The sequence below is a fragment of the Sciurus vulgaris genome (genome assembly GCF_902686455.1).
Source record: "Sciurus vulgaris genome assembly, chromosome: 2".
Classification (NCBI taxonomy): Eukaryota; Metazoa; Chordata; class Mammalia; order Rodentia; family Sciuridae; genus Sciurus; species Sciurus vulgaris.
Window position 1 is genome coordinate 92,135,735 of NC_136462.1, and position 27,582 is coordinate 92,163,316.

The 27,582-nt window shown below is 37.3% G+C and overlaps 1 protein-coding gene and 1 pseudogene across 3 annotated transcripts in view; one reads left to right on the forward strand and one right to left on the reverse strand.

Moving 5' to 3' along the window:
* The window catches only part of LOC306654338 (ubiquitin-associated protein 1-like), a 91,328-nt pseudogene extending 80,471 nt beyond the window's left edge, over positions 1 to 10,857 (forward strand). The window contains exon 2 of the transcript XR_013766987.1: positions 7,210 to 10,857. The product of XR_013766987.1 is annotated as a ubiquitin-associated protein 1-like (transcript). The remainder of the gene's footprint in view (positions 1 to 7,209) is intronic.
* The window catches only part of TTBK2 (tau tubulin kinase 2), a 162,793-nt gene that overhangs the window by 108,969 nt on the left and 26,242 nt on the right, over positions 1 to 27,582 (reverse strand). The gene's annotated exons all lie outside the window — the stretch shown is intronic.

Sequence of the window (27,582 nt, forward strand, 5' to 3'; positions counted from 1 at the left end):
ATGCTTCCTTTTATGTAAAAGGTAAGTAAATGTTGAGCATAAATATCTGCTTCTAAAAAATTTTTTTTAGTTGTGTATGGACACGATGTCTTTATTCTAGGCAAGCACTCTGAGCTACAACACCAGCCCCATATAAATATTTGCTTTTATTTATTTATTTTATACCTTTATTTTTATTTATTTATTGTGGTGCTAAGGATCAAATCCAGTGCCTCACACATGCCAGGCAAGCACTCTATCACTGAGCCATAACCCCAACCCTATTTCCTTTTATTTTTTTAAAAAAGAAAAAAGAACAAAGAACAAAGAAGTCAAAAAGTGATGAAAATGATTTCTCCATAACAGAATTAGGCAAACTTTTTCAGTGAAGGGCCAGAATGCAAATATTTTAAGCTTCACAGGACATATACATTCACTGTCACAGTTATTAAACTCTGCCACTGAAACACAAAAGAAACCATAAGCAATTTGGCAGTGGTGCAGTCCTGTAATCCCAACAATGTAGGAGGGCTGAGGCAGGAAGATTATAAATTTGAGGTCAGTCTTAGCAACTTAGTCCTTTCTCAAATAAAAAGGACTGGAGGTGTGGCTTAGTAATAAGCACCCCCCAGGCTCAATCCCCAGTACCAAAAAAAGTCAAAACAATATATAAACAAATGAGGGGCTTGGAGTTGTGGCTCAGTGGTAGAGCACTTGCCTGGCATGTTTGAGGCCCTGGGTTCAATACTCAGCACCACATATAAATAAATAAAAGATCCACTGACAACTAAAAAAATTTTTTTTAAAATATGTAAACAAATGAGTTTATATTTTGAGGGGGCAGGGTGTAGGTAGTTGGTCAAATCTGACTTGCAAATTTGTCTTACCAACATTTACTCAATAGAAAGGGGGATGGGGGGAGAGGATGGAGGTTAATGTTTAAGGACAGAAGCCAAACTTCTGTGAATCTATCTTATAATATAGTTTTCATTTTGGAAACATGTAACGGTTTTGTATATGATTTTAAAAAATCCTATACTTCAAATTTTTAAAAAAAGCAATATAGTAACAAATGGTCATGGAAACTGGACTTAAATCTCGCTTGGTGGCACACAGCTGTAATTTCAGAGACTGGGGAGGCTGAGGCAGAAGAATCACAAGTTCAAGGACAGCCTCAGCAACTTAGCAAGGTCTTGTCTCAAAATAAAAAATAAGGGCTGGGGATGTCATTCAATGGTAGAGTGTTCCTAGGTTCAATCCCCAGTACCAGAATATAAATAAACAAAAAAACAGATCAAATAATGATAACAGGTTAACCTATACCTAAATACTTCTGTTTTACCAATCCCTGAACACAATTCCCAAACCCAATATATTAGCAGTTCACTTCATTCAAAAAAACCATGCCCTATAGTCACACCTATTCCTTGCATAGCACACAATAGATTTACTATTTTGTTCAGATATTGGATGGTGATACCTGCAAAATAGTCAAAATGCAAAATTAAACCGAAAAAGAAAAAAAAAAAAAAAAAACACTAAAAATGGAAGTACAATTTCTAAAAATTTAAAATAAACCCAAACCAATAACCCATTGCATACCAGTTTGTGCCATAATCACACGGAAAGTAGTTATTATAAGTGGTTTTAAAATACAGCATATTTTGGCCAGGTGCTGTGACATAGGCCTATAATTCCAGCAGCTTGGGAGGCCTTGACAGAAGGATCACAAATTCAAAGCCAGCCTCAACAATTTAGCAAGTCACTAAAGCAACTTAGTGAAACCCTTTCTATAAATAAAATATAAAAAAGGGCTGGGGATGTTACATGCCTCTGGATTCAATTTCTGGGTCCCAAATAAACAAATAAAGAAAATACACCATTTAAAAAAATTTTTTAGATGTTGATGGACCTTTATTTTATTCATTTATTTATATGTGATGCTTAGAACCGAACCTAGTGCCTCACCTATGCTAGGCAAGTGAGTCACAACTCCAGTCCCTAAAATATAGCACTTTGACTATATATCCCACTGGAATATATCTTAGGGAACAAATGAACCACAAAGAAACCTTATGGCTGGAGGGAACAGATCAGTAGTAAAATGCTTGCCTAGCATGAGTGAAGCCTTATGTTTGATTCCCAGGGCTGCAAAAGAAAGAAAAAAGAAACCTCAAAAACTGCAATTCAGTAGTTTTACTGTTAGAAGTAATAATGATACTGTTTTAAAATTATGATATTGAATGATGGAGCAACTAAGTGATTATACTAACTCATTAAGATTCAAAATTTTAATATAAAGAGATATAAATACAAATATCAAATAAGTCAGGTTAAAATCCTGAAATCTTATATTTAAGAAAATGAACAACATTGCAATCTTTATTTAACTACACATTTTACAACTCTAAACAATGCAAGTGGTGGTATTAAGCAACCCTAATATCCAGATTATATGTTCAAAATACTATTTCCCTACGGGGGGGAAAAAAAAAAAAACAAGACTCCTTGTGAAACAGAATAGAAGGGGGTCCAAACCCTTCCCCAAAGGGATGGTTTTTAGCTTTTTTTTGTGTGTTCTGTCTTTATGTACATAGATTGCTATTTGATGGCTAAAGATGCCCAAGGTCAGCAGGAGCAGGTATCACTGCACCTGACAAATCTGTTGCCATGAACAGCTTCCCATACTGTCTCCCTTGTGCTTTAGCACAAGCCTCAATAAAACATGGTTTAAATGGTTTTATTTTGCCTATATGTGATTTGTATCTCAAATTGAGCAAGCTGAGCAGGCTGTACTAAGAGCTGGTAACTCTGCTAAGGAGCTATGCTGGGCCTGCAGTGATAGGGTAGAGAGGAGGTGGGGGATTAGAGTTGGGGCCAAAACTGCCCCAACAACTGTTGCACTAGTAACAGATGCTCAGGAGAACACCAAACTTCTGGGGCTGCTCGGGCGACCACCATTTAAGGCACAGCAGCTTCCAAAGTCCATTCAGTTTGCAACTAGAGTCTGCTTCCCCTAGGACTTGCTGAGGATTTTCCAATAGGTTCCTACAGTGGTGGTGATAAACACCTCCCCCATACCTCAGGAAAACCAAGAGCCCACAGGTCCAGCATACATTTATAGAACATTACAGTCCAGAACTTCTATGGTTTATGGACAGATGATTATGAGCCTGTGCAGAGAGCCCCTTTTGTCTATATAAGCAGATGACCTCTTATCCTTGAGGAATTCCTTCCTCATACTGTCTCCCTTGTGCTGTAGCACAAGCCTCAATAAAACATGGTTTAAATGGTTTTATTTTGCCTATATGTGATTTGTATCTCAAATTGAGCAAGCTGAGCAGGCTGTACTAAGATCTGGTAACACTGCTAAGCAGCCAGAAAGCTGCAGAGAGCTGCTAATTCTAGCACTGAGAGATACCAACAGAAGCTGATAACAGTAATGGAGCTGCACTTTGCCTTTTTGAGATTCCTATCTAAATTGTGCAAAAGGACCCTCAGTCAATTGGAGAAATTAGTAATTTTAAGACTGGGAACAGGAAATATAAAAGGTGAACCTAGAATCTTGCTGTTGCTTAAAAGCAGGAATATATTGAAGACTAGGGCCAGATCCAGGTTTTGTGGAGGTTGAACCTTCTATGTTAAGCACCCACCAGCCTATCTGCTCTCCTAAAAATCTTACTTTTGTAAAATTGCTAAGGCCATGGTTCCAAATTCTTGACAGAAGCCCAAACAATAATGCTGAAGCTTAAGTTGCATTATCTTCTTAGTAAGTAAATTCACCTCTACCAAGATAATGGAGACAAGTCAAAAGGACCCAAGCACCAACTTGAAGGGGTTAACACTAGATTAAAGTGTGAAATTTTCAGTATCAAAAAGAATAGGTGTAATGAAGCTGGGCACAGTGGCGCATGCCTGTAATCCCAGTGGCTCCGGAGGCTGAGGCAGGAGGATCTCAAGTTCAAAGCCAGCCTCAGCAACAGCAAGGCACTAAGCAGCTCAGTGAGACCCTGTCTCCAAATAAAATAAAATATAGGACTGGGGATGTGGCTCAGTGGTTGAGTACCCCTGAGTTCAATGCCCAGTACCAAAAGAAAAAAAAAAAAGGTGTAATGAATTGAAGCATTGAACATATAAAAATGTATGCTGGGCACAAGTGATGCAGGCCTCATCCCAGAGACTCAGGAGGCTGAGGCAAGAGGATTGCAAGTTCAAGGCCAGCCTGAAAATTCAGAGAGACTCCATTTCAAAATAAAAAATAAAAAGGAGTGGGGATATAGTTCAGTGGTAGAGTGCCCCTGGGTTCAATCCCCAGTCCCCAAAAAACAACTGCATACACGCACGCACGTGTGTGGGTTTAAATACATGAATTTTTATAATGATATCTTTTAAAAAAATCTACCAACTCAGATACTGTAAACAATTGCTATGGCATCAATCCATTACTCTGCATATAAATAAAAGGAAACTAAATCAAGTGTTTACCCTACCTTTCCCATACTAACTATATTTCAAGAAAACTAAATGATGATAATTTCATTTAAAATTCACCATTTTGCTGTATCTAATGAAATAATCTAAGTAGTGACTCTCAGCAGTTGCTAAAACTCTTTTAGAGAGAAAGGGTGGTTGACATGTATGTTTGTTTGTTTGGATTCCCAGCCCTTTTTATCTTTTATTTTGAAACAGGGTCTCACTGAAGTGCTTAGGGCCTTGCTATATTACTGAGGCTGGCTTTGAAATTGCAATCCTCCTGCCTCAGTCTCCTAAGTCACTGGGACTACAGGTGAGTGCCACCATGCTCAGCTCTTTGTTGCCCAGCTTAGCCTCAAACTCCGGAATTCAAGTAGTGTCCCTGCCTCAGTCTCTGGAGCACCTGGGATTATAGGCATGTGCTGCTATGCTGGTTAGGGTGGTTGATATGGAACTTCAAAATGGAGATTGACTGATACTACTCAAACTTATTAATCAATTATATAATCTGCAAAGAGCACTATTCTACTGACATTGGAAATAAAACTAAGGCTTAGACCAAGGTCCAGTTCTGACTCGCCAGCCAGTGACACATCTGGGAACAGGTCTGAATATCACTACAAAAAGTGAATTAATATGAAAACCAAAATATTTAGAAGGCTAGTAGAACTTGCTACATGAACACAACTAGGTAGCTAAGACAAAAATACCAACATTCTCCACAAAATTTAAATAAGACTCAATTCTCAAAACATAATTTTTATTATGTTGAGTATACAATCCAATACTAACAAAAACAAAAAACAAAAAAACCAGGAAAGCAGAATGGGAGAGGGGAAGGAGAGCAGGAGGGAAAAGAGAAAGGGAAAAGATGGGGGATCATAAACTGAAATTGAATTCCATACATGTATGAGTTTGTCCTGATGAATCAAACTACTGTGTATAACTGTAAAGTTCTTAAAAAAAAAAAAGGAAAATCTCAACTTACATATAAAAGGGTATTCAACACGTACAAATTCTAAGATGATATACATTTAGCACTTAGTAGAAAAAGACTTTAAAGCAGTTACTATAAAAATCTCTCAGAAGTGAAGGTGTCCATCCTAGAAATAAATAAAAGGGTATAAGTCTCAGTGAAGAAGCAGAAGATAAAAGTAGTAAATTGAAATTTTATAAGAAAGATATATAATAACTAAAACTTTAAAATGTCGCCAGGTGGGTCAATGTAAGAATGGAATTGTCAGAGTGAAGAGTTAGTAAACTAGAAGATAAATCTATAGAAAATTTTCAATCTGAAAACAAAAGAGTTGGGTATGTTGGTCATGACTGTAGTTTCAACCACTCAGGAGGCTGAGGTGGGAGGTTCACTTGAGCCTATAAGTTTGGAGACAAAACACCCCATCTCAGGAAACAATGAGAGAAAAATATTTTTCACCCCAGATCTGCACTGCTAGAAGGGAAGATATGTGAACAACATGAAAAAAACAAAGGAAGAAAGTGTTCCAAACAAACCAAGATTCTATATTAATAGAATCCAATGACAGCATGGTAGAAGAAATGTCAGAAAAGGAGTTCAGAATATACTTAATTAAAATGATTTGTGAAGCAAAGGAGGAGATAAGAGAGCAAATGCAGGCAATGAATGATCACTCCAATAAACAGTTGAAAGAGCAACAGCAGGAAGCAAAAGATCGTTTCAACAAAGAGAGATTCTGGGGGGGGGAAAAACAAACAGAAATCCTTGAAATGAAGGAAACAATAAACCAAATAAAAAGCTCAATGGAAAGAGCATCACCAACAGACTAGATCACTTGGAAAACAGAAACTCAGACAATGAAGACAAAATGTTTACTCTTGAAAATAAAGTTGAACAAACAGAAAAGATGGTAAGAAATCATGAATGGAAACTCCAAGACCTATAGGATATCATGAAAAGACCAAATTTAAGAATTATCGGGCTCTCTCCTCCTCTCTCTCCATCTCTCTCTCTCTCTCTCTCTCCCTCCCTCTTCCTCTCTGTAGACAGTCTGCCTGTCTGCTTAATAAAATCTCGTGTGAAAAAAAAAAAAAAAAAAGAATTATCGGGATTGAGGAAGGCACAGAGATACAAACCAAAGGAATGAACAACCTATTCAGTGAAATAATATCAGAAAATTTCCAAGACCTGTAGAATGAAATGGAAAATCAACTACAAGAGGCTTATAGAACACCAAATGTACAAAATTATAACAGATCCACACCAAGGCACATTCTAGTGAAAATGCCCAAAATACAAAATAAAGATAGAATTTTAAAGGCTGCAAGAGAAAAGCATCAGATTACATATGGGAGAAACCAACAGAGATATCAGCAGATTTCTCAGGTCAGACCCTAAAACCTAGAAGGGCCTGGAACGACATACTTCAAGCTCTGAAAGAACATGGTTACCAACCAAGAATCTTATACCCAGCAAAACTAACCTTTGATTTGAAGATGAAATAAAATTCTTCCATGATAAACAAAAGTTAAAAGAATTTACAAATAGAAAGCCTGCACTATAGAACATTCTCAGCAAAATATTCCACAAGGAGGAAATTAAAACCAATGGAGGTCAGCAAAGGGAGGAACTACCCTAAAGGAAAAGTCAATCAAAGAAGAAACCAAGTCAAGTTAAAAACCAAAAATAAGCCAAAATGACTGGAAATACAAATCATATATCAATAATGACCCTGAATGTTAATGGCCTAAACTCATCAATCAAAAGACATAGACTGGCAGGTTGGATTAAAAACAAAGACACAGGAGGCTGAGGAGATAGCTCAGTCGGTAGAGTGCTTGCCTTGTAAGCATAAGGCCCTGGGTTCGATCCCCAGCACCAAAAAAAAAAAAAAAAAAAAAGACAACAATACGCTGCCTTCAAGAGACTCATCTCATAGAAAACGACATCCACAGACTAAAGGTAAAAGGATGGGGAAAAATACTACACACAAAGACTCAGTAAAAAAAGTGGGGGTTTCCATCCTTATACCAGATAAAGTGGACTTCAAGTCAAAGTTAGTCAGAAGGGATAAAGAAGGACATTTCATACTGCTTAAGGGAGCCATAAATCAGGAAGATGTAACGATCATAAATATTTATGCCCTAAAAAATGGCGCATCAATATACGTCAAACAAATCCTTCTCAATTTCAGGAATCAAATAGAGCACAACATAATAATTCTGGGTGACTTTAACATACCACTGTCAGAATGCATGAGAAAATGCTTTCCCCTCCAGAATCCTATCAACAGAGTGTGTTAGCTAACTTTGGATTTTTGCCAATTGAGAGAAAGAAAATGGTCTTTCAGTCTCAGTTTTAATTTACATTTCTCTATTTTAATGAGTGAAGTTAACTATCTTGTTTATTAATAGCAAATTTTATTTCCCTTTTCTGTGTTTCAAAAGGGTTATTGACTGAGGGACCTACGGAGGAGGAAACCTGGGGAAAGGGCTGGAGACCCTGCGGGGTGAAAAGAACTGGAGCAAAGGGGTGGGAGGGAGAAGGGGCAAGACCAAGATCCCAGACTTGGGGAAGATTCTGGGAGAAGGGTCAGAGTGACACGCGTGAATTAAAGGAGTGGAGGGCAGAAGAGATGTGGGAAAATGAGTTTGGATTACAGGCACTAATACTCTACTAGGAAGATGGGCATAGTAGACACCTATCTGGCTGAAGGGAGAACTCAGTGGAAACTAGAGCATGTAGAGGAGAGGGACCCAGGTTTTAATAAAGAAGCTGAGCACTGGGGAGTTGAGGGTGAACTGGAAATGTGTAGATTTAGTTCTCTGTGAGGCAATGAGATTAGGGAGAAATGGAGACCAGACCTAGAGTGAGTGATTTTCTTTAGGGATATCTTTGGCATCATCTAGTCTTCTCCAGGTTCTAAATGGCTTCGAAGAAGTTGCGTGCAGATTTTCATGGTACTTTCAGTTACCTCAATGATGTCCCATTTAAGACAGGAGACAAATTCAAAACACCAGCTGAAGTTGGTCTACCTATTGGCTTCTCCTTGCCTGATTGTTTGCAAGTTGTCAGAGAAGTACAGTATGACTTCTCCTTGGAAAAGAAAACCATTGAGTGGGCTGAAGATATTAAGAAAATCCAAGAAGCCCAACAGGAAGCAGAATGCAAGGCCAAGGAAACAGAAGCTCAAGTGAATTCTAAGAGTGGCCCAAAGAATGATAGCAAAATGAGTTTCTCCAAGACTCACGTACAGCCACAATGTCACCTCATATTAACCCTATCCTTGCCAGCTTACAGCACAACAGCATCCTCACTCCAACTTGGATCAGCAGTAGTGCCATGAAACAGAAAGTTCTCAGCCCATCCCACACAAGGCAGATTTCAATCCTGCTGATTCCAAGTGTGAAGAGGACTCATTTGATAATCTGGAGTTGAAAACTATTGATGAGAAGGAAGAGCTGAGAGAGATTCTGGGAGGAACCACTGGACACATTATGGTTCAGTTACCGGACAATAACTTGCCCAGAGGAGGCTCTGGGTCTGTGTTACAGGATGAGGAGGTCTTGGCATCCTTGGAGTGGGCAACCCTAGATTTCAAGCCTCTTCATAAACCCAATGACTTTATAACCTTACCACAGTTGGGCAACTGTGAAAAGATGTTGCTGTCTTCCAAAGTGTCCCTGCCCACTATCTCTGCAGTAAGCAATATCAAATCTCTGTCCTTCCCAAAACTTGACTCTGATGACAGCAATCAGAAGACAGTCAAGTTGGCAAGCACTTTCCATAGCACATACTGCCTCCACAGTAGCATGTTCCAGAATTCCCTAAAGCCTTCCACCCAAAGCAGTGCCAATGAGCTCAATGGGGACCATACTCTTGGGCTTTCAGCTTTGAACTTGGACAGTGGCACAGAGGTTCCAACCCTGACATCCTCCCAGATGCCTTCCCAGTCTGTCTTGTCTGTGTGCACAGAAGAATCATCACCTCCAAATACAGGTCCCACAGTCACCCCTCCAAATTTCTCAGTGTCACAAATGCCCCAAATGCCCAGCTGTCCCCATGCCTATTCTGAACTGCAAACACTGTCCCCCAGTGAGCAGCAGTGTGTGGAGACAATGGTTAACATGGGCTACTCATATGAGCGTGTCCTGAGAGCCATGAAGAAGAAAGGAGAGAATATCAAGCAGATTCTCGACTATCTCTTTGCACAGGGACAGCTTTGTGAGAAGGGCTTCTACCTCTTTTAGTGGAAGAGGCTCTGGAAATGCACCAGTGTTAGAAAAAAAGATGATGGAGTTCCTTCAGTTAATAAGCAAATTTAAGAAAATGGGCTTTGAACTGAAAGACATTAAGGAAGTTTTGCTATTACACAACAATGACCAGGACAATGCTTTGGAAGACCTCATGGCTCGGGCTGGAGCCAGCTGAGACCAGGCCCTGCCCAGGCCCTGCCACGGAACCACACCCCCCCCCCCCAGAGGCCCTGCAGAGCCCACATGTGGAGAAGAAGGGGCACACTTCTGGATTTTCTTTTGGGGGTTAGAAGATCAGGTGTGGAGACTGTGCTTGCCAGTCTCTGTGAGCCTAGGTCCTGAGCTGGGGAGAAAGTGGGGAAGATTTGGGCATAAGAATGCCCCAGACTTGTTCTGGCTCCTTCATACTAAATGTATTTATATTTGAGAAGTGTCCTTCCCACTTTTGGCCCTCCAGAGAGACTACCTTGGTCTTTCTGGGGTCTCTACATCCTTAGTAGAAACCTGGTCTAGCTGCCAACAGGAGTGGGGAGAAAGGGGAGGGCTAGACTCAGTGCTGCTTTGGCGTTAGATACTTCTCCCACTACCTGCACTGGAGGGTTGAACTCTAATCCAAGTTGAGTACAAGAAGGTTCTTCCAGGATTTTGTTCTTTCTCCCTTTTAACAAAATCTTTTAGTGTTACACTGGTTCTGTAATGTCTCTGAGGTGCAAAGAAAGCACTTTTCTCCATGGGGTCTGAGTTTGCCTCTTCTGCCAGGGAGTCACCATGCTTCCCTGACCAGCCTGTTTCTTTCAGCTTGGTTTGGACCACAATCCTCTGCTGCCCAAGTTGTCAGAGCCCCTGCTCTAGGAAACCTATTGTCAGTTTGAGTAATCATTGGCCCCTTCCCAGCACACTGAATGGGTTGAGAAAACAGGCCACAACTCAGTGGCCTAGCACTAACCCTCCCCTGCTCTCCCTGAACAGCCTCTTCCTCCAGCCCTGCTTTAGGATGACACACGAATAACACCTAGGTTTAGAAATCACTCTTGGTTTCTTTTGTATTATGTTGTATATCATTAAAGATCTAAATACAAAGGATATACAGTCTTGATGAATCTAAAACAATTTGCTAACTATTTTGATTCTTCAGAGAGAACTAATAATAAAAATCTAAAAGGTAAAAAAAAAAGATAGCTCTTTGTGATATAGCTGTAAATATCTTCCTTAGTTGTCTTTTTTTAAAAGTTTGTTTATGATGCTTCTTTCCATAAAAAAATTATTTTCATGTAACAAAAAGTACCAGTGAAATAATTTTTGACTTGGAGATTTTGAGTCATGAAAGGTTAGATAGTTCTTGCTAACTCCAGAATTGTAAAGAAAAAATTTTCAAGTTTTCTTATTATTTAATGGTTTTATTATTTTAAAAATATCTTTGGTACATATGGAATTCATCATGGTATATAAAGTAAGGCAGGGATATTACTTTACTTATCCCTATAACATTTATTGACTACTTTTTTTTCAGTGATTTGAGATGATGTCCTCTTTATACATTCAATTTCTATATGTATCTGAATATACTTACATCTGGGCATTCTGTTTTGCTAATAGACCAGTATGATACTCTTAAATTATTTAGGCTTTTAAAAATGCTTTAATGTGTTTTAGTGTTGATCCCACTTCTGTGTTTTCTTTTTTTTTTTTTTTTAAACTAAATTTAGCATCAGGTGATACAACTTAAAACTATTAAGTTTTCATTGAGATTTTGTTAAATTTACAAATTAATTTATACAATAATATGGTCCTTCTATTTGTAGAAAGTCTATATTATTGGCTTCAGTGGTATTTAATTTTTATTTTTAATAGGTCTCACATTTTTATTGACAAACATATTAGTATATTTTTTGTTATGGTTACATATGAAATCTTTTCTTCCATTAAATCTTCCAAAAGACTGTTTGAATATTAAATTTAAAAACAAGAAAGAAACCAAGGAGGTATTATAGCAGGACAAAAAATATGTTTTAAAGTACTAAAAATGAAACACTGTCAAATCAGAATTCTGTATCCAGAGAAATATCCTTCAGGGATAGAGTTATTGTCAGATAAAGGAAAATTAAGATGTGTTTCAGCAAACCTGCTCTTAAAGAATTACCAAAGAAGCTAAACCTGCTGGCATACACCCATAATCTCAGAGACTCAGGAGGCTGAGGCAGAAGGATTCCAAGTTCCAGGTCAGCCTAGACAATTTAGCAAACTAAAAAATAAAAAGGGCAGGGAGTGGTGGTGAATGTGACCTTCCTTGTGACTAAGGGGGCTGAGATAGGCAGATCATAAATTCAAGGCCGGCCTCAGCAACATAGCAAACTTCTGTCTCAAATTTGAAAAATAAAAGAGCTGGAGATGTAGCTCAGTGGTAAACTGTCCCAGGGTTCAAACACTACTACCAAAGAAAAAAAAATTAAATTAAATAAAAATACAAATAAATAAAAATAAAAAGAAGTCTGGGATTGTGGCTCAGCGGTAGAGCACTTGCCTAGCACATGTGAGGCACTAGGTTCAATCCTCAGCACCACATAAAAATAAATAAATAAAGATATTTATTAAATAAATAAACATATAAAGTTGTCCATCTACAACTAAAAAATTTTTTTTAAATTTTTTTTAGCCATCCACTGTGATTTTTTTATTATTTATTTATTTTAAATAAAAATCATAAATCTACGTAGGGCAATATTGTTTGATTCATTCTGTTATTTTTTTCCCTCCCCCCCACCCCTCCCACCCCTCTTCCCTCTATACAGTCCTTCCTTCCTCCATTCTTACCACCCTCCTTATCCCTAACCCTGAACCTAACCCTAACCCTAATGCTCACCCCTCCTATCCCCCCTTATATGTCCTCATCTGCTTATCAGCGAGATCATTCGTCCTTTAGTTTTTTGAGATTGGCTTATCTCACTTAGCATGATATCCTCCAATTTCATCCATTTGCCTGCAAATGCCATAATTCTATCATTCTTCATGGCGGAGTAATATTCATTGTATATATATGCCACAGTTTCTTTATCCATTCATCAATTGAAGGGCATCTAGGTTGGTTCCACAATCTGGCTATGGTGAATTGAGCAGCTATGAACATTGATGTGGCTGTATTCCTGTAGTATGCTGATTTTAAGTCCTTTGGGTATAGGCCAAGGAGTGGGATAGCAGGGTCAAATGGTGGTTCCATTCCAAGCTTTCTGAGGAATCTCCATTCTGCTTTCCAGAGTGGCTGCACTAATTTGCAACCCCACCAACAATGTATGAGTGTACCTTTTTCCCCACATCCTCGCCAACATCTATTGTTGCTAGTGCTCTTGATAATCGCCATTCTAATTGGGGTGAGATGAAATGTTAGGGTAGTTTTGATTTGCATTTCTCTTATTACTAGAGATGTTGAACATTTTTTCATATATCTGTTGATTGCTTGCACATTTTCTTCTGTGAAGTGTCTGTTCATTTCCTTAGCCCATTTGTTGATTGGATTATTTGTATTCTTGGTGTAGAGTTTTTTGAGTTCTTTATAGATTCTGGAAATTAGCGCTCTATCTGAAGTATGAGTGGCAAAGATTTTCTCCCACTCTGTAGGCTCTCTCTTCATATTACTGATAGTTTCCTTTGCTGAGAGAAAACTTTTTAGTTTGAATCTATCCCAGTAGTTGATTCTAGCTTTTATTTCTTGTGCTATGAGAGTCCTGTTAAGGAAGTCTGATCCTAAGCCAACAAGTTGAAGATTTGGACCTACTTTTTCTTCTACAAGATGCAGGGTCTCTGGTCTGATTCCGAGGTCCTTGATCCATTTTGAGTTGAGTTTTGTGCAGGGTGAGAGATAGGGATTTAGTTTCATTCTCTTGCATATGGATTTCCAGTTTTTCCAGCACCATTTGTTGAAGAGGCTATCTTTTCTCCACTGCATATTTTTGGTCCCTTTGTCTAGTATGAGAAAACTGTATTTATTTGGGTTTGTGTCCATGTCCTCTATTCTGTACCACTGATCTACCTTTCTATTTTGGTACCAACACCATGCCATTTTTGTTACTACTGCTTAGTAATAGAGTTGAAGATCTGGTATTGCGATATCCCCAGCTTCACTCTTTCTACTGAGGATTGCTTTAGCTATTCTGGGTTTCTTATTCTTCCAGATGAATTTCATAATTGCTTGCTCTATTTTCTGTAAGGTACATCATTGGGATTTTAATTGGAATTGCATTGAATCTGTATAGCACTTTTGGTAGTATGGCCATTTTGACAATATTAATTCTTCCTATCCAAGAACATGGGCGATCTTTCCATCTTCTAAGGTTTTCTTTAATTTCTTTCTTTAGTGTTCTGTAGTTCTCATTGTAGAGGTCTTTCACCTCTTTTGTGAGAATGATTCCCAGGTATTTTATTTTTTTCGAGGCTATTGTGAATGTGGTAGTTTTCCTAATTTCTCTTTCTGAAGATTCATCACTTATGTATAAAAATGCATTGGATTTATGAGCATTGATCTTGTAACGTGCTACTTTACTGAATTCACTTATGAGTTCTAAGAGTTTTCTGGTGGAATTTCCTGGTTCCTCTAAATATATAATCATGTCATCAGCAAACAGGGATAGTTTGAGTTCCTCTTTTCCAATTTGTATCCCTTTAATTTCTATGGTTTGTCTAATTGCTCTGGCTAGAGTCTCAAGGACAATATTGAATAGAAGTGGTGAAAGAGGGCATCCCTGCCTTGTTCCAGTTTTTAGGAGGAATGCTTTCAGTTTTTCACCATTTAGAATGATATTGGCCATGGGATTAATGGAGATGGCCTTTACAATGTTAAGGAATGTTCCCACTACCCCAATTTTCTCTAGTGTTTTGAGCATAAAGGGTTGCTCTCTTTTACAGAATGCTTTTTCTGCATCTATTGAAATAATGATGTGATTCTTAACTTTTAGTCTGTTGATGTTCTTTTTTATTTTTTGTGGTACTGGGGATTTGAACCCAGGGCCTTGTGCTTGTGAGGCAAGCACTCTACCAACTGAGCTATATCCCCAACCCACTTTTAGTCTGTTGATATGGTGAATGACATTTATTGATTTCCAGATGTTGAACCAACCCTGCATCCCTGGGATAAAACCCACTTGATCGTGGTGCACTATCTTTTTAATATATTTTTGGATGCGATTTGCTAAAATTTTGTTGAGAATTTTTGCATCGATGCTCATTAGGGATATTGGTCTGAAATTTTCTTTCCTTGATGTGTCTCTGTCTGGTTTAGGTATCAGGGTGATATCGGCTTCACAGAATGAGTTTGGGAGGGTTCCCTCCTCTTCTATTTCATGGAATACTTTGAGAAGTATTGGAATGAGCTCTTCTTTAAAAGGTTTTGTAGAACTAGGCTGAGAATCCATCTGGTCCCGGACTTTTCTTTGTTGTTAGGCTTTTGATGACCTCTTCTATTTCATTGCTTGAAATTGATTTATTTAAGTTGTGTATGTCCTCCTCGTTCAGTTTAGGTAATTCACGTCTCTAGAAACTTGCTGATGTCTTCGAGGTTTTCTGTTTTGTTGGAATATAGATTTTCAAAATAGCTTCTAATTATGTTTTGTATTTCACTCGTGTCTGTTGTGATATTTCCTTGTTCATTCCGAATTTTAGTAATTTGAGTTTTCTCCCTCTTTCTCTTTGTTAGTGTGGCTAAAGGTTTATCAATTTTGTTTATTTTTTCAAAGAACCAACTATTTATTTTGTTAATTTTTCTGATTGTTTCTTTTGTTTCAATTCCGTTGATTTCGGCTCTGATATTAACTATTTCCTGTCTTCTACTACTTTTGGTGTTGGTCTGCTCTTCTTTTTCCAGGGCTTTGAGCTGTAGTGTTAAGTCATTTATTTGTTGATTTCTACTTCTTTTGTTGAATGCACCCCATGAGATAAATCTTCCTCTAAGTAATGCTCTCATAGTGTCCCAGAGATTTTGATATGATGTGTCTTTGTTCTCGTTTACTTCTAAAAATTTTTTTATTTCCCTCCTGATGTCTTCTGTTATCCATTCATCATATAATACTGTATTATTTAATCTCCAGGTATTGGAGAATTTTCTGTTTTTTATTCTGTCATTTATTTCTAATTTCAATCCATTATGATCTGATAGAGTACAAAGTAGTGTCTCTATCTTCTTGTATTTGCTAACAGTAGCATTGTGGCATAAGACATGGTCTATTTTAGAGAAGGATCCATGTGCTGCTGAGAAGAAAGTGTATTCGTTCTTTGTTGGATGGTATATTCTATATAAGTCGGTTAAGTCTAAATTGTTGATTGTGTTATTGAGATCTATGGTTTCTTTATTCAATTTTTGTTTGGATGATCTATCCAGCAGTGAGAGAGGCGTGTTAAAATCGCCTAGTATTATTGTGTTGTGGTCTATTTGATTTCTGGAATTGAGAAAGATTTGTTTGACGTACATGGATGAGCCAATGTTCGGGGCATAGATATTTATGATTGTTATGTCTTGCTGATTTATGCTTCCCTTAAGCAGTATGTAATGTCCTTCTTTATCCCTTCTGACTAGTTTTGGCTTGAAGTCCACATTATTTGAAATGAGGATGGATACTCCAGCTTTTTTGCTGTATCCGTGTGCATGGTATGTTTTTTCCCATCCTTTCACCTTTAGTCTATGGGTATCTCTTTCTATGAGATGAGTCTCTTGCAGGCAGCAAATTGTTGGATTTTTCTTTTTAATCCATTATGCCAGTCTATGTCTTTTGATTGATGAGTTCAGGCCATTAACATTCATGGTTATTATTGTGATATGATTTGTATTCCCAGTCATTTGACTCTTTTTTTGTTTTTTGAACATGATTTGGTTTCCCCTTTATTTGGCTATTCCTTTAGGCTAGTTCCTCCCGTTGCTGATTTGAATCGTCGTTTTTCATCTCTTCCTCATGGAATATTTTGCTGAGAATGTTCTGCAATGCTGGCTTTCTTTTTGTAAATGCCTTTAGCTTTTGTTTATCATGGAAGGATCTTACTTCATCGTCAAATCTGAAAGTAAGTTTTCCTGGGTATAAGATTCTTGGTTGGCATCCGTTTTCTTTCAGGGCTTGGTAAATGTTGTTCCAGGCCCTTCTAGCTTTTAGGGTCTGGATTGAAAAATCTGCTGACATTCTTATTGGTTTCCCCCTTAATGTAATTTGATTCTTTTCTCTCATGGCCTTTAAAATTCTGTCTTTAGTCTGTATGTTAGGTATTTTCATAATAATGTGCCTTGGTGTGGGTCTGTTGTAATTTTGTATATTTGGAGTCCTATAAGTCTCTTGAACTTGGTTTTCCATTTCATTCTTCAGATTTGGGAAATTTTCTGATATTATTTCATTGAATAGATTGTTCATTCCTTTGGTTTGTTTCTCTAAGCCTTCCTCAATCCCAATAATTCTTAAATTTGGCCTTTTCATGATATCCCATAATTCTTGTAAATTCTGTTCATGATTTCTTACCACCTTTTCTGTTTGGTCAACTTTGTTTTTAAGATTAAATATTTTGTCTTCAATATCTGAGGTTCTGTGTTCCAGGTGTTCTATCCTATTGGTTATGCTTTCTATGGAATTTTTAACTTGGTTTATTGTTTCCTTCATTTCAAGGATTTCTGTTTTTTTTTTTCAATATCTCTAACTCTTTATTGAAATGATCTCTTGCTTCCCGTATTTGCTCCTTTAACTGTTGATTGGTGCAATCATTTAATGCCTGCATTTGCTCTTTCATCTCCTCCTTCAATGCCTGCATTTGCTCTTTTATCTCCTCGTTTGCTTCCCTGATTGTTTTAATTATGTACATTCTGAACTCCCTTTCTGACATTTCTTCGGCTGTGCTGTCATTGGGTTTTATTGATATAGTATCTAGGTTTGTTTGGGACATTTTCTTCCCTTGTTTTCTCATATTGGTCAGATGTCAGTGGGACTTTGTGATATTGCAGAATTCTTCTATTGGCTTATAGTGTCCCTGAAGATTTCCAGTGCATCACCTTCCTGCCTTCAGTAGCCTGACGTCTTGGAGTAACTTGATAATGCAGTGCTTCCAAGGAAAGCTGCCCCTAGCCCGCTACTGGTTCCAGGACTTGGAGCTGGCTCTGTGTGGAAAGGCTCTCACTGGGGGGCCTGCTCCGAGAAGCCAGCCTGGAAAGGTGCTTCCCGCCGGAGGGGGCCGGGCTGCGGGCTGCTTGGGGAAGTCCCTGGCTGCCCTGTCCTGGTCCCTGAAGCAACCTGCGGGCAGGAACTTGCCGCCCTGGTTCAGGGACTTAAAGCTTGTTTCTGTGCAGGAAGGCTCTCACTCGGGGGCCTGCTCAGAGATGCTGGAGAATCTGGCCCTGTGGGAGGAGCCCACCGCCGGAGTGCACAGGGCTGCCTGGGGAAGACTCTAGCTGCCCTGCCCTATTCTAATAAGCCACCCGAATCCAGGCCTGCCACCCGGGCAGCACTTCACCAGGTGCGGGAGACTCACCCCATGGCTCTATTTCAGTCCGAGTCTCTTAATGCCTCCCTTCTTGAATCCTGGGTTTTGGAGCAACTGGAGATGCAGTCACCCTCTAGTCTGCCATCTTGGATCCTTTTTTTAATTTTTTACAAATAAAAATAAAAGGGCTTGGGATGTAGTTCAGTGGTAGCGTGCCCTGGGTTCCATCCCTAGTATCACCACCACCAAAAAAAAAAAAAAAAATTATGTTGATAGGCCAAAATATCCAAAATATTGTTGAAAAATAGTAAATTTGTTAGAACTCTATTATATGATGTTAATACCTACTATATAAAGCTAGAGTAATCAAAATAGTGAGCTAAAGCCAAAGGAACAGAAATATAAATTAAATACAACAGAGTTTAGAAACATACCCAAATATTTTTAAGCTTTTTTAAAGTTTACATTTAAAACACATATTATAAAATTCAGCATTTTAAAAAGTGCACAATTCAGTGATTTATATCGTATAGTCACAAGATTGTATAACCATCCCTTCTGTTAATTCTAGAACATTTTTTACATACCCAGAAAGAAACCCCATACCACAGGGCACAGTGGCACATGCCTATAATCCCAGCAGCTCAGGTGAGAGAGGCTGAGGGAGGAAGATAGCCAAATTCAAAGTCAGACTTGGCAAAAGCAAGGCAATAAGCAGCTCAGTGAGACCCTGCCTCTAAATAAAATACAAAATAGGGCTGGGGATGTGGCTCAGTGGTCAAATGCTCCTGAATTCAATCCCTGGTACCAAAGTAAAAAAAAGGAACCCCATACCTATCAGCTGTCACTTCCTACTCCTCTCCTAGCCCTTGGCAATCATTAATTTATTTCTGTCCCTATGAATTTGCATCTTCTGGTTCAACTGATATTTGCCAAACATACAAAATCAATTCAATATAGAAAAGATACTCTTTCCAAAAATGTGGTTGAGACACATGTGAAAACTTGAACGTTAATCTGAACCTCACATCTTACACAAAATTTAACTTGAAATAATGTATCATAGTGTACATGTAAAATAAACAACTTGTGAGAAAATCTGGTGACCAGGGGGTATGCAGAGTTCTTAGACATGACAAGAAAAGTCCAATTCATAAAAGAAAAAGACCTGATAAACTGATATTCACCATAATTCAAAACTTTTATTGTGTAAAAGAGTGTTAAGAGACTGAAAAGATAAGCTAAACTATGGGAGCAAACATCCACAAATCACAGTTTATACCTGAACCTAACAAAGAAACCTTAAAATTCAACAATAAGAGAACAAATGACCAAATTTTGGGATAATGGGCAAAAGACAGACGTCATCAAAGAGGATATATTGATTACAAATAAATACATGAATCATCTTTTTATTGCTCAGTAAACATTTTGATTTTAAAAAACAAGTAAATACACAAAAAAGTTTGACATAACTAGCCAGTCTCAAAAAGTTTCACACTGTATGGTTACATTTATAAGACAAAACTATAGTAACAAGAGAACACATGGGTAGTTGCCAAGGGCTGGCAGCAGGGTGAAGGTGGGACTACAAAAGGGATAAGATGATGGGATTGTTTAGAGGTGTTGGAGCTATTTATGAATGCTTATGAGCTATTATGAATGGTTATAACTACCATGAGTTATGAACACATCTATTCATGTGTTCAAACTCAGAATTATATACCAAAACAATGTCCATTTAGGGCTATGGGTACAGCTCAGTGGTAGAATATTTCCCTAGCATGTGTGAGGCCCTAGGTTTAATCGCCAACTCCACTGCAACAATAACAACAAAAAAATCAAAATTTCAAATATTAATTTTAAAAGTAATTTTTAATTTATATAATGAAAGTCCCACAATTTTAGGAAAAGTAAACTAAAATAATCCTTTCTACATCTGTATACCTGAATGAGGACATATTTTCTTCATATACTTAAAACAAAGCAATACAATTTAGGAAGACCCTGGCTGAAATAAATAAAATAAACATTTGATGAGTACCCTGCTAATAACTGTAGGAAATACAGAGCTTATAGAGGGGAGGAGACAGAAAGGGGAGGAAAACCCAAAGCTCATAAAAACAAGTCAGTACTTTCCTATCAGACTCCTAGCTCTGGGACCCCCCTCTGTTCAAAGAAGTCAGTTACTTTGTTACTTATTTTTAAGTGTTTTATTTATTTAGTTAGTTAGTTAGTTTCCATATACACAGATTTATTTCAATGTTTTTAACTGAAATACAATATTACATTTTAGGGAAACAATTTATCAAACATAAAAAATGATTCAGTGCAACTTTGTTACTTTTGCTCTTCCAAAAAAAACCTGCTGCTTGCTTACTATCTTTGTGTTCTGTTCTTCAAGTCTTTGCTGAACAGAGAACCAACCTGCAGCCTGGATGATAACACACTTTTGAATAATAAGAGGTCAAAAAGAAGAAAAAGAAGTCAAGAAATCATCAAGTAACTCCAGAAATTTCCCCAATTTTAAATACTCAAGTTTTCTGATTGATTAGATACATCAAGTAGCAAACAAAAGAAACTAACAAACCAGAAAAATTTCAGAATATCTGAAATTTTTTTCAGGAAGAGAAAATTCTCCATATTTTCTAAGGATACAGAGAAAAACAAATGTGCCATACAAAGAATCAGAATGATTGTAGATTTTTCGATAACAAGGTTTGGTGTTAGAAAACAGTAGGGCACCACCCTCAAAATTCTTAGGGAAAATTATTCCCAATCTAAAATTCTATACTTAACCCTACTCTCAAGTATATGAAGGAAAAATAGATTCAAACATTTAAGGTTTTAAATTTTTGCTTTCAAGATAACAGTTATATAAGAGGCCAGGTGAACAGCATTCCAAATTGGACCAAATCAACAGGCTCCAGGAGAGATTTCACAAAGATGACACTATTGATAAACCTACACAAACGTGAACATATTTAGAGGAATTTATGCAACTGATGAAAAGTTTGAGACTGAATTGGTGATCAGAAAGTAATCAAATGAAAAAATATAATATTTACTCCAGGTAAAACAAAAGCTAGCATAGGAAAGAAAAGGCACTTACATTATATACATCATGGTCTAGATGTCAAAAGGATTTACAGAGTAATAAAAACTTAAACTGAATACTGGCCTAACCAAACTTTCAACTTTTTTCAGTTTTTCTCTTTTTTTGGTAAATAAATAATATTTAATAATTAACACTTTACATAGCATGTAGTTATTGATTTAAGTAGAATTAATCTTGTAAAGCACCTAGCATACATTCTGGCACACAATAAGAGCTTAATAAATGACAGTTACATGATATACATCAACTTTTTATTGTTTATTTAGTTACACATAACAACAGAATGCATTTTGATTCACTGTACACAAATGGAGTAGTTTTCATTTCTCTATTTGCACACAATATAGAGTCACACCATTCATGTACATATATTTGTCTCATTCCACCATCTTTCCTTCTCCCTGACCCCTACCCTACCCTCATTTCCCTCTACAAAATCCAAAGTTCCTCCATTCTTCCCTTACCCCTTTCTGTCCCCCATTATGTATCAGCATCCACTTATCAGAGAAAACATTTAGGCTTTGGTTTTTTGGGGATTGGCTTATTTCACTTAGCATGATTTTCGCCAACTCCATCCATTTACCAGCAAATGCCAGAATTTTATTCTTCTTTATGGCTGAGTAATATTCCACTGTGTATATATACCACAGTTTCTATATATATTCATCAATTGCTGAATTCACCTAGGCTAGTTCCACAGTTTAGCTACTGTAAATTAAGCTCCTATAAACATTGATCTGACTGTGTTACAGTAGTATGCTGATTTTAAGTCCTTTAGGTATAAACCAACTAGCACAGCAGCTGGGTGAAATGGTGGGTCGATTTCAAGGTTTTTTTTGTTTTGTTTTGTTTTGTTTCTTAATTGTAAACAAATTGGATACATGTTGTTTCTCTGTACATGGAGTAAAGGCATACAATTTCTGTAATCATACATTTACATAAGGTAACGTTGTTTGATTCATTGTTTTTTCCCTTCTCCCACCCCTCCCACCTCTTCTCCCTCTATACAATCCTTACTTCCTCCATTCTTGCCCCCCTCCCTAACTCTAACTCTAACCCTAACACTAACCCCTCCCACCCCCATTTTGTGTCATCATCCACTTATCAGCGATATCATTCGTCCTTTGGTTTTTTGAGATTTTTGCTTTTCTCACTTAGCATAATATTCTCCAATTTCATCCATTTGCCTGCAAATGCCATAATTCTATCATTCTTTATGGCTGAGTAATATTCCATTGTACATATATACCACAGTTTCTTTATCCATTCATCAATTGAAGGGCATCCAGGTTGGTTCCACAATCTGGCTACTGTGAATTGAGCAGCTATGAACATTGATGTGGCTGTATCTCTGTAGTATGGTGATTTTAAGTCCTTTGGGTTTAGGCCAAGGAGTGGGATAGCTGGGTCAAATGGTGGTTCCATTCCAAGTTTTCTAAGGAATCTCCACATTGCTTTCCAGAGTGACTGCACTAATTTGCAGCCCCACCAGCAATGTATGAGTGTACCTTTCTCCCCACATCCTCACCAACACTTGTTGTTGCTTGTATTCTTGATATTCGCCATTCTAATTGGGGTGAGATGGAATCTTAGGGTGGTTTTGATTTGCATTTCTCTTATTACTAGAGATGTTGAACATTTTTTCATATGTTTGTTGATTGCTTGTAGATCTTCTTCTGTGAAGTGTCTGTTCATTTCCTTAGTAAATTTGTCGATTGGATTATTTGCATTCTTGGTGTAGAGTTCTTTGAGTTCTTTCTGGAGATTAGTGCTCTACCTGAAGTATGATTGGTAAAGATTTTCTCCCACTCTGTAGGCTCTTTCTTCGCATTGCTAACAGTTTCCTTTGCTGAGAGAAAGCTTTTTAGTTTGAATCTATCCCAGTTATTGATTCTTGCTTTTATTTCTTGTGCTATGGGAGTCCTGTTGAGGAAGTCTGGTCCTAAGCTGACATGTTGAAGATCTCAACCTACTTTTTCTTCTATAATCTGCAGGGTCTCTGGTCTGATTCCGAGGTCCTTAATCCATTTTGAGTTGAGTTTCCTGCATGGTGACAGATATGGGTTTAGTTTCATTCTCTTGCATATGGATTTCCAGTTTTCCCAGCACCATTTGTTGAAGAGGCTATCTTTTCTCCATTGCATATTTTTGGCCCCTTTGTCTAGTATGAGAAAATTGTATTTATTTGGGTTTGTGTCCATGTCCTTTATTCTGTACCATTGATCTACCATTCTATTTTGGTACCAATACCATGCCATTTTTGTTACTATTGCTATGTAGTATTGTTGAAGATCTGGTATTGCTTCACTCTTTCTGCTAAGGATTGCTTTAGCTATTCTGGGTTTCTTACTCTTCCAGATGAATTTCATAATTGCTTGCTCTATTTCTGTGAGGTACGTCATTGAGATTTTAATTGGAATTGCATTGAATCTGTATAGTACTTTTGGTAGTATGGCCATTTTGACAATATTAATTCTTCCTATCCAAGAACATGGGCGATCTTTCCATCTTCTAAGGTGTTCTTTAATTTCTTTCTTTAGTGTTGTATAGTTCTCATTGTAGAGGTCTTTCACCTCTTTTGTGAGATTGATTCCCAAGTATTTTATTTTTTTCGAGGCAATTGTGAATGGGGTAGTTTTCCTAATTATTCTTTCCAAAGATTCATCACTTATGTATAAAAATGCATTAGATTTATGTGCATTGATCTTATATCCTGCTACTTAACTGAATTCACTTATGAGTTCTAAAAGTTTTCTGGTGAAATTTCCTAGTTCTTCTAAGTATATAATCATATCATCAGCAAATAGGGATAGTTTGAGTTCTTCTTTTCCTATTCGTATCCCTTTAATTTCTTCGGTCTGTCTAATTGCTCTGGCTAGAGTTTCAAGGACGATATTGAATAGAAGTGGTGAAAGAGGGCATCCCTGCCTCATTCCAGTTTTTAGGGGGAATGCTTTCAGTTTTTCACCATTTAGAATGATATTAGCCATGGGCTTAATGGAGATGGCCTTTACAATGTTAAGGAATGTTCCCACTATCCCTATTTTTTCTAGTGTTTTGAGCATGAAGGGGTGCTGTATTTTATCAAATGCTTTTTCTGCATCTATTGAAATAATCATGTGATTCTTGACTTTAAGTCTATTGATATGGTGAATTACATTTATTGATTTCCTGATGCTGAATCAACCTTGCATCCCTGGGATAAAACCCACTTGATCATGGTGCACTATCTTTTTAATATATTTTTGGATGCGATTTGCTAAAATTTTGTTGAGAATTTTTGCATCGATGTTCATTAAGGATATTGGTCTGAAATTTTCTTTCCTTGATGTGTCTCTGTCTGGTTTAGGTATCAGGGTAATATTGGCTTCACACAATGAGTTTGGGAGGGTTCCCTCCTCTTCTATTTCATGGAATACTTTGAGAAGTATTGGAATGAGCTCTTCTTTAAAGGTTTTGTAGAACTCAGCTGAGAACCCATCTGGTCCTGGACTTTTCTTTGTTGGTAGGCTTTTGATGACTTCTTCTATTTCATTACTTGAAATTGGTCTATTTAAATTGTGTATGTCCTTCTCATTCAGTTTAGGCAATTCATATGTCTCCAGAAACCTGTTGATGTCTTCGAAATTTTCTATTTTGTTGGAGTATAGGTTTTCAAAATAGCTTCTAATTATGTTTTGTATTTCAACCATGTCTGTTGTGATATTTCCTTGTTCATTCCGAATTTTAGTGATTTGGGTTTTCTCTCGTCTTCTCTTTGTTAGTGTGGCTAAAGGTTTATCAATTTTGTTTATTTTTTCAAAGAACCATTTATTTTGTCAATTTTTTGTATTGTTTCTTTTGTTTCAATTTTGTTGATTTCCGCTCTGAGTTTAACTACTTCCTGTCTTCTACTACTTTTGGTGTTGGTCTGTTCTTTTTCTAGGGCTTTGAGCTGTAGTGTTAGGTCATTTATTTGTTGAGTTTTACTCAATAATGAATGCGCTCCATGAAATATATTTTCCTCTAAGTACTGCTTTCATAGTGTCCCAGAGATTTTGATATGATGTTTCTTTGTTCTCATTTACCTCTAAGAATTTTTTAATTTCCTTCCTAATATCTTCTGTTATCCATTCATCATATAATAGCATATTGTTTAATCTCTAGGTGTTGGAGTAGTTTCTGTTTTTTACTCTTTCATTTATTTCTAACTTCAATCCATTATGATCTGCTAGAATACAAGGTAGTGTGTCTATCTTCTTGTATTTGCTAACAGTAGCTTTGTGGCATAATATATGGTCTATTTTAGAGAAGAATCCATGTGCAGCTGAGAAGAAAGTGTATTTGTTCTTGGTTGGATGGTGTATTCTATAAATGTCTGTTAAGTCTAAATTATTGATTGTGTTATTGAGCTATGGTTTCTTTGTTCAATTTTTGTTTGGAAGATCTGTCCAGTGGTGAGAGAGGCGTGTTAAAATCACCTAGTATAACAGTGTTATGGTCTATTTGGTTTCTGAAATTGAGAAAGATTTGTTTGACATACATAGATGAGCCACTGTTTGGGGCATAGATGTTTATGATTGTTATGTCTTGCTAATTTATGCTTCCCTTAAGCAGGATGAAATGACCTTCTTTATCCCTTCTGACTAAGTTTGGCTTGAAGTCTACATTATCTGAAATAAGGATGGATACCCCAGCTTTTTTGCTGAGTCCATGTGCGTGGTATGTTTTTCCCCATCCTTTCACCTTTAGTCTATGGGTATCTCTTTCTATGAGATGAGTCTCTTGCAGGCAACATATTGTTGGATCTTTCTTTTTAATCCAATCTGCCAGTCTTTTGATTGATGAGTTCAGGCCATTAACATTCAGGGTTATTATTGAGATAAGATTTGTATTCCTGGTCATTTGGTTCATTTATTTTATTTTATTTGTTTATTTTTTGACACGACTTGGTTCCTCCTTTATTTGACAATTCCTTTGGGATAACTCCTCCCTTTGCTGATTTGCTTCTTTGTTTTTCATCTCTTCCTCATGGAATATTTTGCTGAGAATGTTCTGTAATGCTGGCTTTCTTTCTGTAAATTCTTTTAGCTTTTGTTTATCATGGAAGGATTTTATTTCATCGTCAAATTTGAAGGTAAGTTTTGCTGGGTATAAGATTCTTGCTTGGCATCCATTTTCTTTCAGGGCTTGGTAAATGTTGTTCCAGGCCCTTCTAGCTTTTAGGGTCTGGATTGAAAAATCTGCTGATATCCGTATTGGTTTCCCCTCAATGTAATTTGGTTCTTTTCTCTCACAGCCTTTAAAATTCTGTCTTTATTTTGTATGTTAGGTATTTTCATTATAATGTGCCTTGGTGTGGGTCTGTTGTAATTTTGTGTATTTGGAGTCCTATAAGCCTCTTGAAGTTGAGTTTCCATTTCATTCTTCAGATTTGGGAAATTTTCTGATATTATTTCATTGAATAGATTGTTCATTCCTTTGGTTTGTTTCTCTAAGCCTTCCTTAATCTCAATAATTCCTAAATTTGGCCTTTTCATGATATCCCATAGTTTTTGGAGATTCTGTTCATGATTTCTTACCATCTTCTCTGTTTGGTCAACTTTGTTTTCAAGGTTAAATATTTTGTCTTCAATATCTGAGGTTCTGTCTTCCAGGTGTTCTATCCTATTGGTTGTGCTTTCTATGGAGTTCTTAATTTGGTTTATTGTTTCCTTCATTTCAAGGATTTCTGTTTGGTTTTTTTTCAATATCTTTAACTCTTTATGGAAATGATCTTTTGCTTCCTGTATTTGCTCTTTTAACTGTCGATTGGTGCGATCATTCAATGCCTGCATTTGCTCTTTCATCTCATCATTCAGTGCCTGCATTTGCTCTTTCATCTCCTCGTTTGCTTCCCTGATCATTTTAATTATGTACATTCTGAACTCCCTTTCTGTCATTTCTTCTGCCATGCTGTCATTGGATTTTATTGATGTAACATCTAGATTTGTTTGGGGCCTTTTCTTCCCTTGTTTTCTCATGTTGTTCAGGTATCAGTGGACCGCTGAGATATTGCAGAGTTTCTCTATTGACTTATAATGTCCCAGAAGATTTCTAGTATATCCCCTGCTAGGCTTCAGTAGCCTGAAGTCTTGGAGGAAGTTGATAATGCGGTGCTCCACAAGGAAGCTGCCTCTCTAGGGGTGGTGGCCTTCAGGTGGGGTATATTCCCTGCTAGTGGGAGAGGTGCCTCCACTTTTTGGCCAGTGGTCATCCAAAGGGGAACTGGGCTGTGGGCTGAGGCAAGGCCTGTTTGGGCCTGTGTCTCTGGTTTTACCATCCTTGTTGGAAAACCTCACCCGGCGTGCAAGACTCACCTGATG